Genomic DNA, 16,817 nt, shown 5'->3' on the forward strand with positions numbered 1-16,817 from the left:
TTCACTTTTAAATGCAAAATTACTGCGCGGTTAAAAAGACTTTAATATGTTTACATGCTAAACTTTATTAACGTCCATATAAGAATATTGCTGCATATTAAACGGATTTAGGACCTTTCGCCTTCGCCATTTCAACGTGGCCGTTTTGCGGTCGGAACATTTCGCCGTCAAGACACATTTTTCTTTACATGACTGTATTATATCTTGCCGTATTATACTCGTATTAAATTTATTTAGTTTAATAATTCTGTTTACATTTTGCCTACTTAATAAAGGTGCTTGTAATATATATAGTTGTTTATGAGATATAAAGAAATTACACATAGTTAGTTAGAAAATTATGTCAGTATCAAAGAAAACTGGGGCAAAACCTCTGATATAACAGAAGTTATATTATCGATTTTAAAATTATGCTGGTAGAATGTTTACAGGATCCGTCAAAATTTCTTGCACTTTTAATTGGCTAGTTCAGAGAAATCACTCTGCAAACAGGAAATTGAAATTTTTATGAAATCTGAATTGAAAACGAAATTACTTCTGAATCGTCTCAGCACATAACACTTTTAAAAACTGATATGTCATGCGTAACGATGTATTTGTATAAAACTGTGCGTAGAAAATTCTAAATCAACTTAATATGATACAGCAAGATATAACGCAGTCATGTAAAAAAAAAAAAAAAAAATATGTCTTAACGACGAAACGTCCTAACGGGGAAACGGAATCGGTGAATAGTCCCATTTCGTATTAAACAAAGCTTGAAACCGAATAGGAGGGAGAAAACTGAAAATCGAATTCAGAATACACAGTGAATTAAATATAATCAATTTTCTGAAGATTATTCTATAATAGTTAAATAAGCTTAATAAATATAAATATGCAAAAAATTACTTTTACGTTCCTCGAAAAATCAAGTAATACTTTCCTCAAAAACTTTTAACGAAGCTTCTAAAATTCAACGAACAATTATTCAAAGAGAATAATTAAAATACATAATTTAAAACCGCCGATTAAAATTACAGTTTGAACATTGGCAGACATCTCCCCATATAGTTCAAAAATGCCCTGAAAAAGTGCAGAAACGTCGCAAAATTTCAGCTTACTCTCTTAGTGCTTTTAAAACGTTTCTTTGTACTTCCCCTGTTCTTCATCTAAACACAGAAGCGTTGTCACCCAGTAAAAATTTATTAGAATATTTCTCGCTGAAACCAGAAGTTTGAAGGTAATGAATACGTTAGGTATGCACTCCAGTCATAAATTCACAGTTCTATTGTTTTGAAATATGATAAAAAGTTATATGTTTTGGCTATAACTGTAGGTATGCCGCATTTCTACTTGAAGTTTATACCTGTACAAAATTTCGTTGAGCCTTTAGTTTGTGTATCAGTCTTGTAACTTCATATATATGGCGAAATATATTGGAGAAAATTCAGAAAAGTTAAGTGACCGATGTTATTCTCACCTATTTTGAGATATACGAACAAGAAGACATTTACTTACGCATTATTGTTGAACACTGGAAGCGACTTGGCAAAGAATGAATAGTACGGGTCACGATGATTTACAGGTGACGATGATGGACACCATTTCATTAAAATCACAGCAAATTGAAAGCTTACACTTCCTACAGTTATGTCGCTGCCCTAATGCTTATCATAGCCAAACATTTTATCTGCTGTTAGTCATATTACTACTGCTCCGCGTGTTTAGTTCCAGCTGACTTTTGTTTGGTTGATAAATTTTAAAGAGTCTTTGTTTGTTATTCGTGGAAAATAAGCTCTTGTGACATCGATCTGAGTCCTAAAATGAAGGAATTTATTGAAAGTATTCGTTTCAGAATTTAGGTCTTTTGTGTCAAATCCTTTCTCTATTTTAAATAAGAATTGAAAGGGCGCTGTCAATCTCAATGAAAGATTTTCACTTTACTGGGAAGAATATATCCAGCTAAGGATATGATAACGATAATGAACGACGCCAGCTTTGCTTTAGTGTAACTGCTGTGTTGTGACTTATCTTACTTGCCTGCATCAGAACAAGCCCACGAAATTCAAGGAGAGCAAGATTGCGCCTGCTGGCAAGAGCCTTGAGCACCATACAAATGATAGTACGTCTTCACTCAGTTCCACTCCCGATTTTGATGGGGAGAGCACTCCGGGGATCTCCCTCACGTTTTGCTTGAAATTTGAGAAAACTTTTATTTAATTTTCATATTTAAATTAATTTATTTCTAAATTACTTTAATTTAGCGAACATGACTAACTATTAATTTAATGCCGTGGGTTCGATTCTGCTTCATTTAATAATGACTGATGGGAGTTTTGTTTCTTCTTCGTGAGTAACCCAAAAGTGAGATAGATCTTTTCGTAAAGAAAATCTACACGGAAGAACCTTCTACAAATGCCTATCCTAGTTGGCTCTATTGGAAGTAAATATTCGAATTCACTTATTTCGTTTTACATATCCATGTAAATATCTTAGTTAGATGGAAAATCTTTGTATAAAATATCGCACAGGTAATTTAATATGTTTATAATATCATCAGAGTATTAAATTTTGGTTCCCTGTTAGACGCTAACGAAAGCTATTTGAAACCCTCTTAGAAACAAAAATAAAATAACACGCTGCAGAGACCTTTTTTAATAAGCCATACAGTTTTACCTCAAACAGCAGTTATGATTGGTGGTTGGATTGGCTGTTATGAACATATTTCCATGCCTAATTTAAAAAAAATTTTAGAAATTTAACGCTTCTCACATACATAGTCCTAAAACATTTCCCATAATCAAATACCGATTCTAACCCAGTGCAAATTCACGGCTAACCACATTCAATACCGCAGTATTTTATATAGCAGTATAAAAATATTTTTTACTAGAGATTAATAGACAGAAAACGTATGAATATAGGTACTGCTGCGTGCGGACGGGTTGGTAATGGATTGACGGCAAACAGAACATATAATAACATGATAAAATTTAATTTATCAAAAGAAGCACTTTACAGTTCTGGAACATTCCACAAAAATATTTGTACACTTTGTTCTCAATATCACCCAAGAAACTCTCAAGGAAATCTCTCAATACTCCGAACTTAACGATGGTTTGAAGAACTGAGAGCTGATGCTCTCTCCGGGATTACATAGATTTCCCACGGCCACTGAAAAATCTCTAGTACCTTCCATTTCTCGAAATTTCTGGAAGGCATATACGATTAAAGTTACATATAATAGTCCGATACAGTTACAGTAACATACAGCCAACAATTCAATCACAGTTATACAGGGAGCGGACTCAAATGGTAGCTAAATTTGTCGGCAATAATTAGTCACCAAAATTATTCCCAACTTGGCGATATCTCGCCAATTTAGAGAGATAGCCATTTACTTCAATGTTATTGGACTTCCTCTGTAATCGTAGTTTTCCGGCAAAGCTACATCTCTTCAGACTTTTCATGATATAAACAAAAGGTACTACAATTTCACCAAAATTATTTACATACATGCAAAATTCGTAACAGTATTATGTACCGGCTTCGAAACGTTAAGTGGTGATTAAGAGCTTACCTCCATGTCGCAACAAATTGAATTTTCATTTAAAAGGCTTGGTGAGAGCCAAAAGGTAGGGGAAGAACTGCCCTTCCTTAAAAATATGCATACATCACAGGAAAGCAAATTAACAGCTGTAGATATCCTTCAGCATTTTATTGAATTATTTATTACTGAATGGCTGTCAGAACAATCACAAGGCCTCATACAAACAAACAGTGGGAAGAACCCTTATTACGAATAGTTTGTGATACTTATCCTTTCCCTACATTTTATAGATACGAGTGTGTGCATTTGAACCGTTATAAAATTAAAGAGGAATGGCTTTGCCATCCATGACGATACACCTTCATTCATCAGTGACAGTGAAATTCAACAGCACCGTTAGCCTCTCTTCAATCATCCTGTTCATCTTGACTTGCGGGGATCAATGACCCAGTGTTAGTTTTCAATGTCTATGATCTTAGCACATGTATATGAATATAGGAAAGCCAATGAATGAAATACAGGGTTTGTCCGGAAAGTAACGATTGTAACGGTTTTTCCGGAAAGTAACGATTGTAACGGTTTGTCACAAAGCATCCGATGGTTCAGTTTTTCTAATGCTATTTATTATTCGTTATATTTACATATTTACAAATGTCCTATTGTTAGGCGGACAACCTTCACAGAAATCATGTTGCCTAATCAAACGATATTTCGTTTGTACTTACATGCATTGCACTACTGCCAAGCAGCGCCCTCTACTTCTTTCTTTACAACACTCCTCACCCGTGAACTCAAACCTCAAGGTTCCTGTCACCTCAATTTCACACAAACCGAATACAAAATAAACCAGTATTTCTAAATCAAACACAACATTTGAATACTCTATAAACTACATCAAATTACAAATAACAATTAAGTAATGTTTAAACACGTTAAATCAACTTATAAAGTAATTACTAAATAAGAAACATTATGCTAAATCAAAATTCGCAAGAATTATATAAACTAAACTACATTTAGCAACAATCAATAAAGATATTCAGAAGATGACATATGTGCAAACAACAAATTAGATTATTACACTAAGTCTTTACTACTAATTATACACTTCAAGGTTGTACAGCAGTTGCACTGGTCTCTTTAGATTACCTGTTTGAGTTTTAATGAGACAAGAACGAACCTGACCATCTCTGCCAGGATAAGTTTCTATTATCTTACCTAGTGTCCACAAATTCCTAGGTAAACGGTCGTCATGTACAAGAACTACGTCATTAACATTAAACTTACCAGACACTTTAGTAGGTGGACATAAATTCACAGATCTTAAAGAAAGCAAGTAATCCTTCCTCCACCTATTCCAAAAGTGGTTTAACAAGGTTTGTTGATGTTTATACATTTTGATCAAGGAATGTCTAGACCCAATGAAGTCTTCTCTGCACACTCTTGTAACTGGATGAGAAAGTAAACGTTTACCAATTAAAAAATGAGCAGGAGTTAGCGGTGAGGGTTCTGAAGGGTCATTGTAGACATACGTTATGGGACTTGAATTAATTATGGCTTCGATTTCTACGAAGGCTGTTTCTAGCTCATTCAAAGAGAGACTAGAACGTCCAACTATTTTCCTTAAACAAGTTTTGATGGTTCTAAAATGCCTTTCCCAGAACCCTCCCCACCATGCTCCCTTTTCCACAATAAACTTCCATGTTATATCGTGGGAAGAAAACAAATTTTGTACAGATGGATGTTGAATACACTTCCAAATTTTTCGCAACTCGAGATCAGCACATTTGAATGTCTTGGCATTGTCTGAATATAACGTTGAGCATAATCCACGACGAGAAATAAACCTGCGAAACGCAAGCATGAAATTCTCCACGCTCATAGAAGGGACAAGTTCTAGATGTAAAGCTCGAGTTGTAGCACATGTAAACAGAAGCAGATAATGTTTATTCTTGCTGTCCTTTGTAAAGAAGGGACCAGCATAATCCAGCCCTGTTACAGAAAATGGAGATGATTGAAGAACACGATCAGGTGGTAAAGGAGCGGTTTTCTGTGTACCGGCACGCACCTTGTATCGTTTACACAAAAAGCACTTACTTAACGTGGACTTGACGAATTGGCGTCCTTTTATGATCCAAAACTTTTCTCTAATATCGGCTAAGGTAGCTTCGACTCCAGCTTGAAACAATTTGTTATGAGACTCAAAAATTACTAGTTCACTGTATCTATCTTTATAAGGTAACAGCCATGGGTGTTTTTCTTCGAAAGCAAAGTCTGAGAATTGAAGTCTGCCCTTTAAACGTAAAAGACCATGGGTATCCAATTCTGGGTTAAGTGAATAAATCGACGATGTCTTTTCTAAGCATTTTCCACTTGATAGATCTAGAATCTCTTTCGCAAAGTATTTTCGCTGTGTAACGTTTACCCAATAGAATTCAGCTCTCGAAATCTCAACAGAGCTTAATGGACCTTTGACTTTCACTGAATTTCGTTTTATATTGTTCGTAAACCGCATAACATAAGCCGCAATTCGATACACCTTCAGCAGCCTGCTGCATCGCGTTAACTCTAGTAATGCCGAAAATTCTACGTCTTGAACAGAAACATGAAGAGATGTTTGCATCCTTGCTTCATCCTTGCTTCGTCCTCGTCGATGTCGGTCTGTTGATTTACTGGCCAAACACTTTCAGGTTGAGAAAGCCAGCTAGGTCCCTGTAACCAAAGGGAACTTCTCACAAGATTACAGGCATTTTCTCCTCGAGATAAAAGGTCAGCAGGGTTTTCACTCCCACTGCAGTGAAACCAGCATTCAGGATCCGTGAGTGACTGAATATCAGAAACTCTGTTTGATACAAAGGGTTTCCAGTTTCATGCACATCCCTTTATCCAGTAGATAGTTATTTGGCTATCACTCCAAAGAAACATTTGATGACACAGTTCAGGAAACAGCTTTGTCAAATGCATAGACAATTTGGCGGCTACTAAAGCAGCCATCAACTCCAAACGAGGTAGAGTCATAGTCTTATGTGGAGCTACGCGACTCTTCGCGGTAATGAAACTGATGCAAATAATATTTTTTGAATCAAGGTATCTAAAGTATGCTACTGCGCCGTACGCTTTGGGGCTAGCGTCAGCAAAAACATGAAGGCTAACATGAGATTTTTCACTACTACCAAAATATTTTCTGGGAAGAGAAAAATCCTCCAACATCTTTAATTCAGCTTGCCAGCGACTTCAGTCCTTAATTATTTCTAATGGAAGGGTATCATACCAGTCCACACCTAATGTCCAAATTTTTTGTAACAGAATTTTCATTTTCATCACAAAGGGTTGAAACACATCAATTGGATCGTAAACTTTGGCCACCCTTTGGAGAATAGTCCTTTTTGTGGCCTCAGCACTGTCATGGGATAAATTTCCTAAAAATTCGCAATTCAACTTGATCTTATCTGCTTCAGAGTTCCAGATCGTGCCCAAAAATTTTGACTCTTTAGCTAGTTCTATGTTATAACTTTTTCCAATCCACCAGGAATTAAGTTCCTCGGAATTTGACCTTAATATTCTGAAATTCATCTCGGCGTCTTTAAAAATCTTAACCGCGTCTGAGGATAATCGACATGCATCTTCAACAGTGTCTACACCGTAGTATAAATCATCTACATATAACGAGGAATCTAACATTTCATAACTTTCTGGATTTGTGCTTTTATATTTTTTAATGTGGAATTTTATTGTCATCGCTAAAATTGCTGGACTACAGCAAAGTCCGAATCGAAGACGTTTAAACCTTAAAACTTTATATTTTTCTCACTACTCTCGAACCAAAGAAATTTTAAATATTCCCTATCCTTTTCTAAGATTCCTATCATTAAATAGGCCTTAGCTAAATCTCCTCTGAAAGCAATTTCATATTTCCGAAATTTTAAAATTATGTCCAAAACCACGGGGATCAAACTAGGTCCAATGTCTAAAAAATCATTTAAAGACTTTACACCTTTAGCTCTAGAAGAGCTCGCGACGTAAACAATCCTACAACTTGTGGTTTCCTTAGGTTTTATTATTTCCCTGTGCGGCATGAAATACGATGCCTCCGTTATTTCCTGTGAACACTTCTCAACTATACCCTCCTTCATTTGCTCTTCAATTACGGATTTATACTGCTGATAAATCTCAGGATTTCTAATAAGTCTATTTTTAAGACTTTCAAATCGTCTTAATGCTACTCCGAAATTATTTTATAATTGCCCTGCTTCCGATTTCCATAATAAACTGACATAGTATCTATTACCTTCTACCCGTATTTCCTTTTCAAAGCTCCGAATCATTTCTCTCGCCTCGTTAGAAATCGCTGAGTCATCGGTAAGGCCCATCAAATCTAAAGTCCATAACGATCGTAATGAATCAGTTACGCAAGAAGAAATGTTTACTATTGCCGTGTTTTGAGATACTATTTCGCTCTCTTTATCTTGAAGGCCAACTGGGACCCATCCAAACATAGTAGAAATCGCATAAATTTCCTTCCTAATTTAATCTTTTCCTCCCTTACCATCTTCCAGTAATAATCCACACCTATTCCAACGCTTCTTTTACATAAACAAGCGATTCGCAATCCGCACTCATTCTTCATTTTTAGTGTTTGTTTTGACGGCGTGGTCATATGCGCAGCCGTTATGGCGTCAGTGACGAGACAGCTGATTTTTATTTTGTTCTTTTGCTTCGCATCCGAAACACAGAATTCGACAACCTTATATATTTTAGGTACTGCGTATTTCATTCCACAATCGAAAATTAAATTAGTTAACTCTGACTTTCCGTCACAATGAACTAACACTGAACAGGTTTGCAATAAAGCATTTTTATTCAATGATTTATCACAAGGAACAACAGAAAGCGTGTGTTCTTTTGGGGATTTTTGTGTTTCATCTACTGAATTGTCTCGCGAGCTTTCGCACAATTCTTTTATGCCATTCGCGCTTTGTTACGATTTGAACTACTCGTACAAAGTGACTCATGATGCGACTTAAACCCGCATTTTAAGCAATTAGTTTTATTTCTGCACGATTTCCAAATGTGATATTTTCGAAAACAAATAAAGCATCTATTTTCAGTACGTAACTTACACAATTTTTCTTTAATGCTTTTATCACAAGAAAATGAATTATGGGACTTTTCGCAGAAGATGCATGCACGATTATCAACAGCATTGAAACTGGCAGCCGTAGGTACATTTCTGTGTATTTTTTTATAATCAGACTTAGCATATTCGAAACGTGGAGGCAAGGTATTTCTTTTATCTCGCGTCAATAAACTCGACGTTTCACGACATTCAGTTTCCCGCTTTATGAAGTCCAACAAGCCAGATACATTAATTTCTTCATTTGGGTTTGTTTTTCCGTCGATTAAATTCCAGAACGAATTCTTCTGGAATAGCTTTTAACAACACAGGTATTAATAACTGACCAAATGAACCTTTCGTAACTCCTTGCGCTTCTAAATTCCGAACTGCAATTTCGATTTCATCATATAACCTACGTAAAGCTTTAATATTATTTGAATTCCTTACTGGTTCTAAATTTAGCAGTTTGTTCATGAATTGACTAATTATTTCTTTTTTCCCGAATCTATCCTTCAAAGTTTTTATACTCGCATCGTAATTTTTTGCATTTAATTCTAATGAAGATACTACATTACTCGCGGCACCTGTAAGTAATGTTTTCAAGTATGCGAATTTTTCTATCTTACTAAGACTTTCGTTTTTGTCTATAGTGCTTTCGTAACTGTTCCAAAACTCCGTAAATTTTTCAGGATCACCTGAATATGTTTCTAAAACTAGTTTTGGAAGTTTTACCGTACTTTGTACATTTTGCAGTCTAACCAAGTTTTGTTCAGGATCTTTAATACTTATTTTATCCTCTTCCAACATTCGATTAATTCGTTTAATAGCTCGAGAATATTTTTCCTGATATTCCTCAGAACTAACTACATCCGCTTCTAGAGAATCTATCTCAATTACGGAATGAATTGCCTCGTCTAATTCTTTCAAATTACGTTTCTTTTCTATTAATAATTCATGCACTTCGCATAATTCATCTGTATCTTTCTTTGCTATGCTATCCTAGACTTTCTTTAGTAGTTTAGATACTACCGTTCTCAATGCGGTTCTCCTTCGTTTTAATCTATCTAGTTCTGCCATTATTTCGCGTTAATACACAAATGCACTTAAGACTGCAAATTATCAAAATTCAAATCAAACACGTTCAAAGTTTAATAATAATCATGCTCTTACTTAAAGCATGGTCTGGACACATACTTCCTCGTGAAGTTCACTTTAACAAATCCAAACATTTCCGTAAGATGCACCATTGTGACGAACGTACATTTATCCATGGCGGCCCGAAGAACCTTCGCAAAGCATCCGATGGTTCAGTTTTTCTAATGCTATTTATTATTAGTTATATTTACAACTGTCCTATTGTTAGGCGGACAACCTTCACAGAAATCATGTTGCCTAATCAAACGATATTTCGTTTGTACTTACATGCATTGCGCTACTGCCAAGCAGCGCCCTCTACTTCTTTCTTTACAATAAATGAGCCAACGAATATGGTTAATGGTAGAAAACACGAAAATAACTCATTGGAGTTCAAAAAAATCTATGAGTTCAGGAAAAAACATGAAAAAGGTTAAAATTATAGCTTCCGGCAAATGAGCTTTCACAGTTCTTTTCGTCATTAATAACTTTGTGTCTGCGTTAACTTGGTGACAAATAGTTTTAAAATGGCTTAGGAAAAAAGATCAAATCCAATTTTTTTTAAATCTTCAAGTATTTTGTTTTCCTTTTCACACTTCGTTTGTGTCTAGTATTTTCCATGTAGATCTTCAGCGAGCGTTTCTCAGCCTGCTGTAATGATACTAACTAGAGATGAAAGATAAAAATGTTAAGTCTTTATAAAGAAATATTTGTTGGGCTTTGTGAATTATAGATAAATTAAATAATTTTATTTTCATTAATTATATCACTGAAGTTATACAAATATTACTATAAACTGTTATTGATATTCAAACAATATATGAGACAGCATATACTGCTTTTATGACGTGAGGGGTAGCTTCATGGAACCAACTATTCAAATGTATCATATTCGACTTGGCTGAAGTCCATACTTAGTTTCGAGGATTCATCATTTCCGGGATTTCCTCGTCTGCATAGAACATACAGTAAGGAAAATAATTCTTTCTTTTCAACTGGTAGAGACGTTAGGTTTTTTTCGAGCAGCAATCATGAAAAAAAAAAACCTGTTGACCGGTTTGTCTCGCATGCTCTGTGAGTTTATCAAGTGCCATCAAGAAACCATCGAAACTTGCCAGACATTTGCTATTTAAATATTAGCTTTAACTAATAAGCCAGTCAAGTATCTTCAAAGATTGCGTGATAATTTACAAAACGAAATAAATTCGTCAATAAAACTGACATTTCTGATAAAATTCTGACAACTCTGCTAAAGTGGTAAGTCAGCAAAGCCTCTTTTGAATGGCATTTCTAAAAGCGAACCAAAAAAAGCCTTATAAAGTTAAAGAGAAACTAATTTCTTACTTATTAGAAGTTTAAGAGCAGGTTATAGGAAATCAAGCCGCCCAAAACATGAGAGTAGAACTAAGTAATTGGCTAAAGATGTTGAAGTGATTGTGATGGTCAAAAGTGCAATGCTCTTATACAATTCAGCTGCTGTTGTTGCTTATGCTCACTTGTCTGACGTAGTCAGACCAAGCCCACGAAAGTGGCAAGAAGCGCTAGAATACGCCTGCCGTTGGCAACAGCCTTAATCACGATTTAGATCAGTTCCGCCCTCCCCAATTTTGATGGAGAGCATCCCGTGGGGACAGGTCCGAGGGTCTCCCATCGCTCTTCCCCTACTCCCAACATCTCGAGAGTACTTTCGGCTCGTCACATATTTAGAGTGCCGCCATGCTGCATCGTCGCTGTACATTTACAAACATCCATGCAATCTCCGCGATTCGAAGCCGCGTCCTTCGGCACGGCAATCAGCGATGCTAACCACTATAGCGGTTGTGCGCACAATTTAGTTTGATGAATCAGCCGAAATATCAAATCGAAATATCAAACATTGATTTGTAAGATTTAATTTCTAAATATGTCTAAGAAAAGAATATGGTAGTTCCTTTCAGTAGGTAGAATGCCTAAATCTAAAAGTTCCAATTTATTGCATGATTATTTTCTGAAATATGGAATTGAATGATAGGTGTGTAGAAATATATACAGACGATTCTCGAACTATGATTGAGCATCGACTGTAGTTGGTGATAAAATAAAAGATTTTGAACTAGATATAATTTTAACTCATGGTATCTTACACCATGAACAACTTGCCGAGAGAAGATTATCTCCAACGTTACATAAATTGCTGTCTGATATAATTAAAATTATAAATGAAAGTTTTTCACAGAACTCTCAACTCTCGATTATTTCAATCACTGTGATTCATTGGACTCACAAAAAAAACTTCTTTGTGATGATGGGCGTTGAGTTGCCTGTCCAGTGTTAAAGTTTTAACATAATTTTTTAACATGAGACAAGAAGTAAAATTATTCTTTCAACAGATCTACAAGACCAAAATGTCTTCTCTGATCATGACTGGGTATCAAAGCTTGCTTTTTGCAGACATTTCTTCTTTGTGAAATAAACTGAACCCATCTATTCAAGGACAACTTTCAGATGTTTTTATTTTGTGAAGTAAAATGGGTGTGTTTCAGAAGGAAATATTACCTAGAAAACGCTACTAATCTACGAAGATATGCAAGTATTCCGAAAGCTGTAAGAATACCTGAAAGAAAAGGTGTTAACCAAACAGATAACAGATCTTCTTCAAGAGCACCTGCAATCACGTAAAGAACCATTTGAATATTATTATGCAAAAACGGGGTTCCCAGAAATGAATTATGTGCATAGTAAATCCATGTTTTTTAAATATTGAGGAAAGCAATTTAAATGGGAAATAAAAAGAAAGTTTAATCAAACTATCGTCGGATGATAGTCGCAAACTTCAATAGAACTAATCTTCAAGAAATAATTTTTAGGCTTTTGGTAAAAAGCGAATGTCAAATATTGACTTGAAAAAAAGCCTTAATTTTTTTACTATAATTATATATAATGACCCACTTACGTGAAAACAACATTCTCAAATTTAACAGCTATTAAAAACAACTCTCAGCATCACACAGAAACCCTTTTACGTGTTGCGATGATATCATTGGAGCCATAAACAATAAAATACTTTTAAACCAATTGCAGATAGTATGGCTCTAATCTTTAATTCATATTACTATTATTTATTACATTTTTTGTTTTACCGTCAAATAAATTTAAACTATTAATGTATAAATGAATATAAACATATTATACTCAATGTTTGTAAATAATCCGCAGCTTTTAAAAATTATATTAGTGGCCCCCGGAATTTTTATTTGCGCATGCAGTGGGCACTAATGTCCGAAAGACTGTTCAGCATTATATCAGATCATACTTCCTACAAAGACCCGTATAAAGGATATATCTGATATACTCCTTTCTAGTTCTCAATTTTTCCTCTTTCAGTAATCGAAATGTGCAACAACACTACTAGCGTCTTTTGCTAGACAAAAAACCACTATCATAATATCAGCTAATGAACACAGGCTGAAGTTTCTAATGTCATAAGTATTACCCAAATAAAACAAAATTTTCCACATATTGAAAAATAGTAATAACCTCGGATATTACTTGATAATTGGTGGTGTATTTAATTATGGCAAAGCACACTAGGGCTATCTGCCTAAGGGGGGAATGCCTTCGTGGAGGACTTTCTAAGGGAAACTGACTCGTATACACGTTACACATGGGGAAACCACAAAAACGCCCATGCAGCCAGCCCGCTCGAGGGATTCGGTCCTCGGACTGAACTACCAGTGTTCAGCGACTTTACCGCTCGGCCGCTGGTGGGCCTATTGCTTGATAATACCGGAATCGGAATCTTCTCTTTCAAACATCACTTCGAAAAAATGTGCAACAACACTACTAGAGTCTTTTGCTAGACAAAAACCCACCATCATAATATCAGCTAATGAACACAGACTGAAGTTTCTAATGATATAAGTATTACCCAAAGAAAAAAATTTTCACATAGTAAACAATAATAATGACCTCGACGTTTACTTAATACCAGAATCGGATATTACGAGTCAATAACGAGTAAGACAATAAGTCAATATCAAAGGCAGTAATTTATTGCTTTAAAAGCATCTTTTATTAAATGCAGTATATTTTGCATACACTCAGTATTGTTCATAGACATAACGTGAAACAAGTTACATTACAGAACAGAAGTAACATGGAACAGTGTTTAATCTCCCGTTCGACTAGAGCGATTGACGAAATTTAACTCGTTTTTCAGGCCTCGAAAGCGCGACTTAGGACATATACTAAATTCACATATAGCATTATTCAAATATCGGTCTTGACATAAAATGGGATTTTATTTCCCCATCGGAACATACCATTTTTTTTTCTAATTTCGATTTCTCGATTGGAAGCAGCTATGTATTAATAATCCCAGTATTAAAATCTGTGATTACGACTAACAATTTGGAAAATATTTATGTAAATAGGTAATAAATAATAGTAATATGAAGTATGGATCATGTAAATATGCAACTCTAATAATTTGAGATGTGCTTATTTATGTATTTATTTTCATTCCTCTTATCTGCTACTCTTCGAATTTTCTGTCTGCATTCTCACTTTTATGTATGTTATAAGTATATGTATATAATTATTCCAGGTTCATGTCTTATTATTTGAAATTCTGTATTTGATCATTCTTAATGGATTCAATTTGCCCATGTTTGCACTACCTCGTTATTGTCACAGTCACCAGTTCGTTGACTTTTCTGCTCGCACTAATTTAGACAGGAATTCCATTGTTATTAATGCGCTAATGAGTATTCCCATCTGAACTTTACAAAATTATTTATATATATTTATATATAAACTATTCGATTTATTTTTTGGTTATTGTATATGTAATTTGGTTCTCAACATGTAGAGCCTTGGCTCAGGCACCTTGGTGTCTCAAACACCGTTCTACAGTAGAGAGAAGGAGTTCGAAATTACGACATGGGTCGTGAAGCAGGAACCGTGCGTCATGCATCTTCCATGCAATATTCTATTCGTGATTCAAATCTTCCCTGCGCCAGACAAGTGAGGTCTGCAACACGGTCCGAGGTCATAATTTCGAACTCCTTCTTTAATCACAATCGTTGCTTGTTCTTATTTGCAGATTTCTGCTGTACTAAACATAATAAAACAAGTTTTTCTGACTGTGTTCTTCTCTTTTTGCGTTTTGTGTCGTCACTTCCGCGCCAGGAAAACGTTTGCGACCATGAATTGCTATGTAATTTTCATTCGTCTAGGCGTACTCTACCACTCCTGAACGTTTGTCACCGCTGTACTGATACACCCGGTATAGGACGAAAATCTGGTGTGCATATGATAGAATTTTGCATGTAGTACACTGAACTGAGCACCTTTAATTTAGTTTGCAAAGGAACTTTATAATTATTCATGTAAAATAAATAATACTTGTCATAAAAGTAATATTCACAAATTTAACCACACATTTTTTGTATAATATTTTTCATAATATATGCATTTGAGACTGGGTGATTCTTTTCGAAACATCATATATATTAAATAGCTAAACTGAGATGTTAAATGCATGCGGAGGAAATTTGAAAGATGTAATCCACCAAATAGGATAAATCAAGTTGTAATCGAGAAAAACTCCGGATTACGAACTAACGCCATGATAATACTGCTATTCATTTTCAGCAAACTAAAAGGAGATGCTTAAATAATAGAAAATATTGAAATTATAAGATTAAAAAAATGACAATCTTATCTTGGTATAGAAACTTCAATTTTATACATGAATTTATTTTATGAAATTTTATGAATTGGCTCAAGAGTTTAAGATTAAATTCTGGAGAATTTAAAGAGGGCATGAAACTATATTTTAAAATGATCTGCACAAAACTGAAAACTCAAGTTTTAGTAAGTATATTTGGTATATTATTTCAAACTGAATTATAGCCACATAGAGAATTATTTTGCTTGTTGAAAGTAGACGCTTATTCTAGAACACAAGAGCATAATTTTTACAGGATCTTTTATTCCGGAACTATCAATAAATATTTCTTGCAGGTGGCAGAAGACATTATTTTGCCAAGACCCGAAATATGCGAAAGTAGCTTTGAAAATGTATAGATATTGTTTTCAAAGACGGATCATGTAATACATTTGTATATCGATTTCTTATGTATGTCTAAAACTGATAACTGGAAAAACAAAAACAGTTTTCTCACCAGTCTGTAAACACGAAATAGGTCATAAAACATAAGAGTTTAAAATTACGAGAACTATTATTATCTGTATTGTTTTCAAAGTAATATTTGGAAAGTACAAGTGAAATGACGGGAACTAGTTATTTTTAGGTTTTCATAACTACTAAGGCCAGAAATGGTGGTCATGTTGTTATGAAGGCATCTAATATGTGGCCACCATTACCTCCTATGAGGGGACAGACAAATTACATCCATGCCTGCTCTGGGATTCGAACCCAGGCCCTTCGGTATCGCAGTCGGCTTCCCGAACGACTATACTGTCCGGGAGGAGAGAAACAAAATTAAAGTAAGCTATAAGAAAAATACACAGAGGTATTTGGAGAGGAAATGGACACATCTTCAGAAATGTTAATTTGCAAGAAATTTCAGGTTTAATACTCTACAAAATAGCTTTATGTAGAGAAGGGATTAACTAGTAATTTAATATCATGCATTTCATGCTTTTAATCATCACAGAATAATATTAAGCAAATAAATTTGTCTTTTAAAAAACCGATGTAAAATTCTATATTAAAAACAGTTTCTACAGGTTTAAGCTCAGCAATGTAGAGTAGATACAGTGACTGCATCAGAGGAGATCTATGGCGTATTGAAATGGATACAGAAAAAAAGGCTTTGATTGTTTCGGAATGTAACGTTCCTCAGATGTATTCGACATAAAATTCAATGACATTATTTCCAGTTGCTTGAATGCAAAGCTATATGCCACTTATTATCAACGATCTCCGTGTAGCTCCTCAGACTTAATAAACTTCCGATTTCAGTTAAGCGAACAAGTGAAATGAAGTGTATGCATGGAGGCCTTGTTTACCAAGTGGTAGTATTATGC

This window comes from Stegodyphus dumicola, chromosome 3, assembly GCF_044657685.1.
Source record: "Stegodyphus dumicola isolate Sdum_Otavi_A_Nest chromosome 3, ASM4465768v1".
Classification (NCBI taxonomy): domain Eukaryota; kingdom Metazoa; phylum Arthropoda; class Arachnida; order Araneae; family Eresidae; genus Stegodyphus; species Stegodyphus dumicola.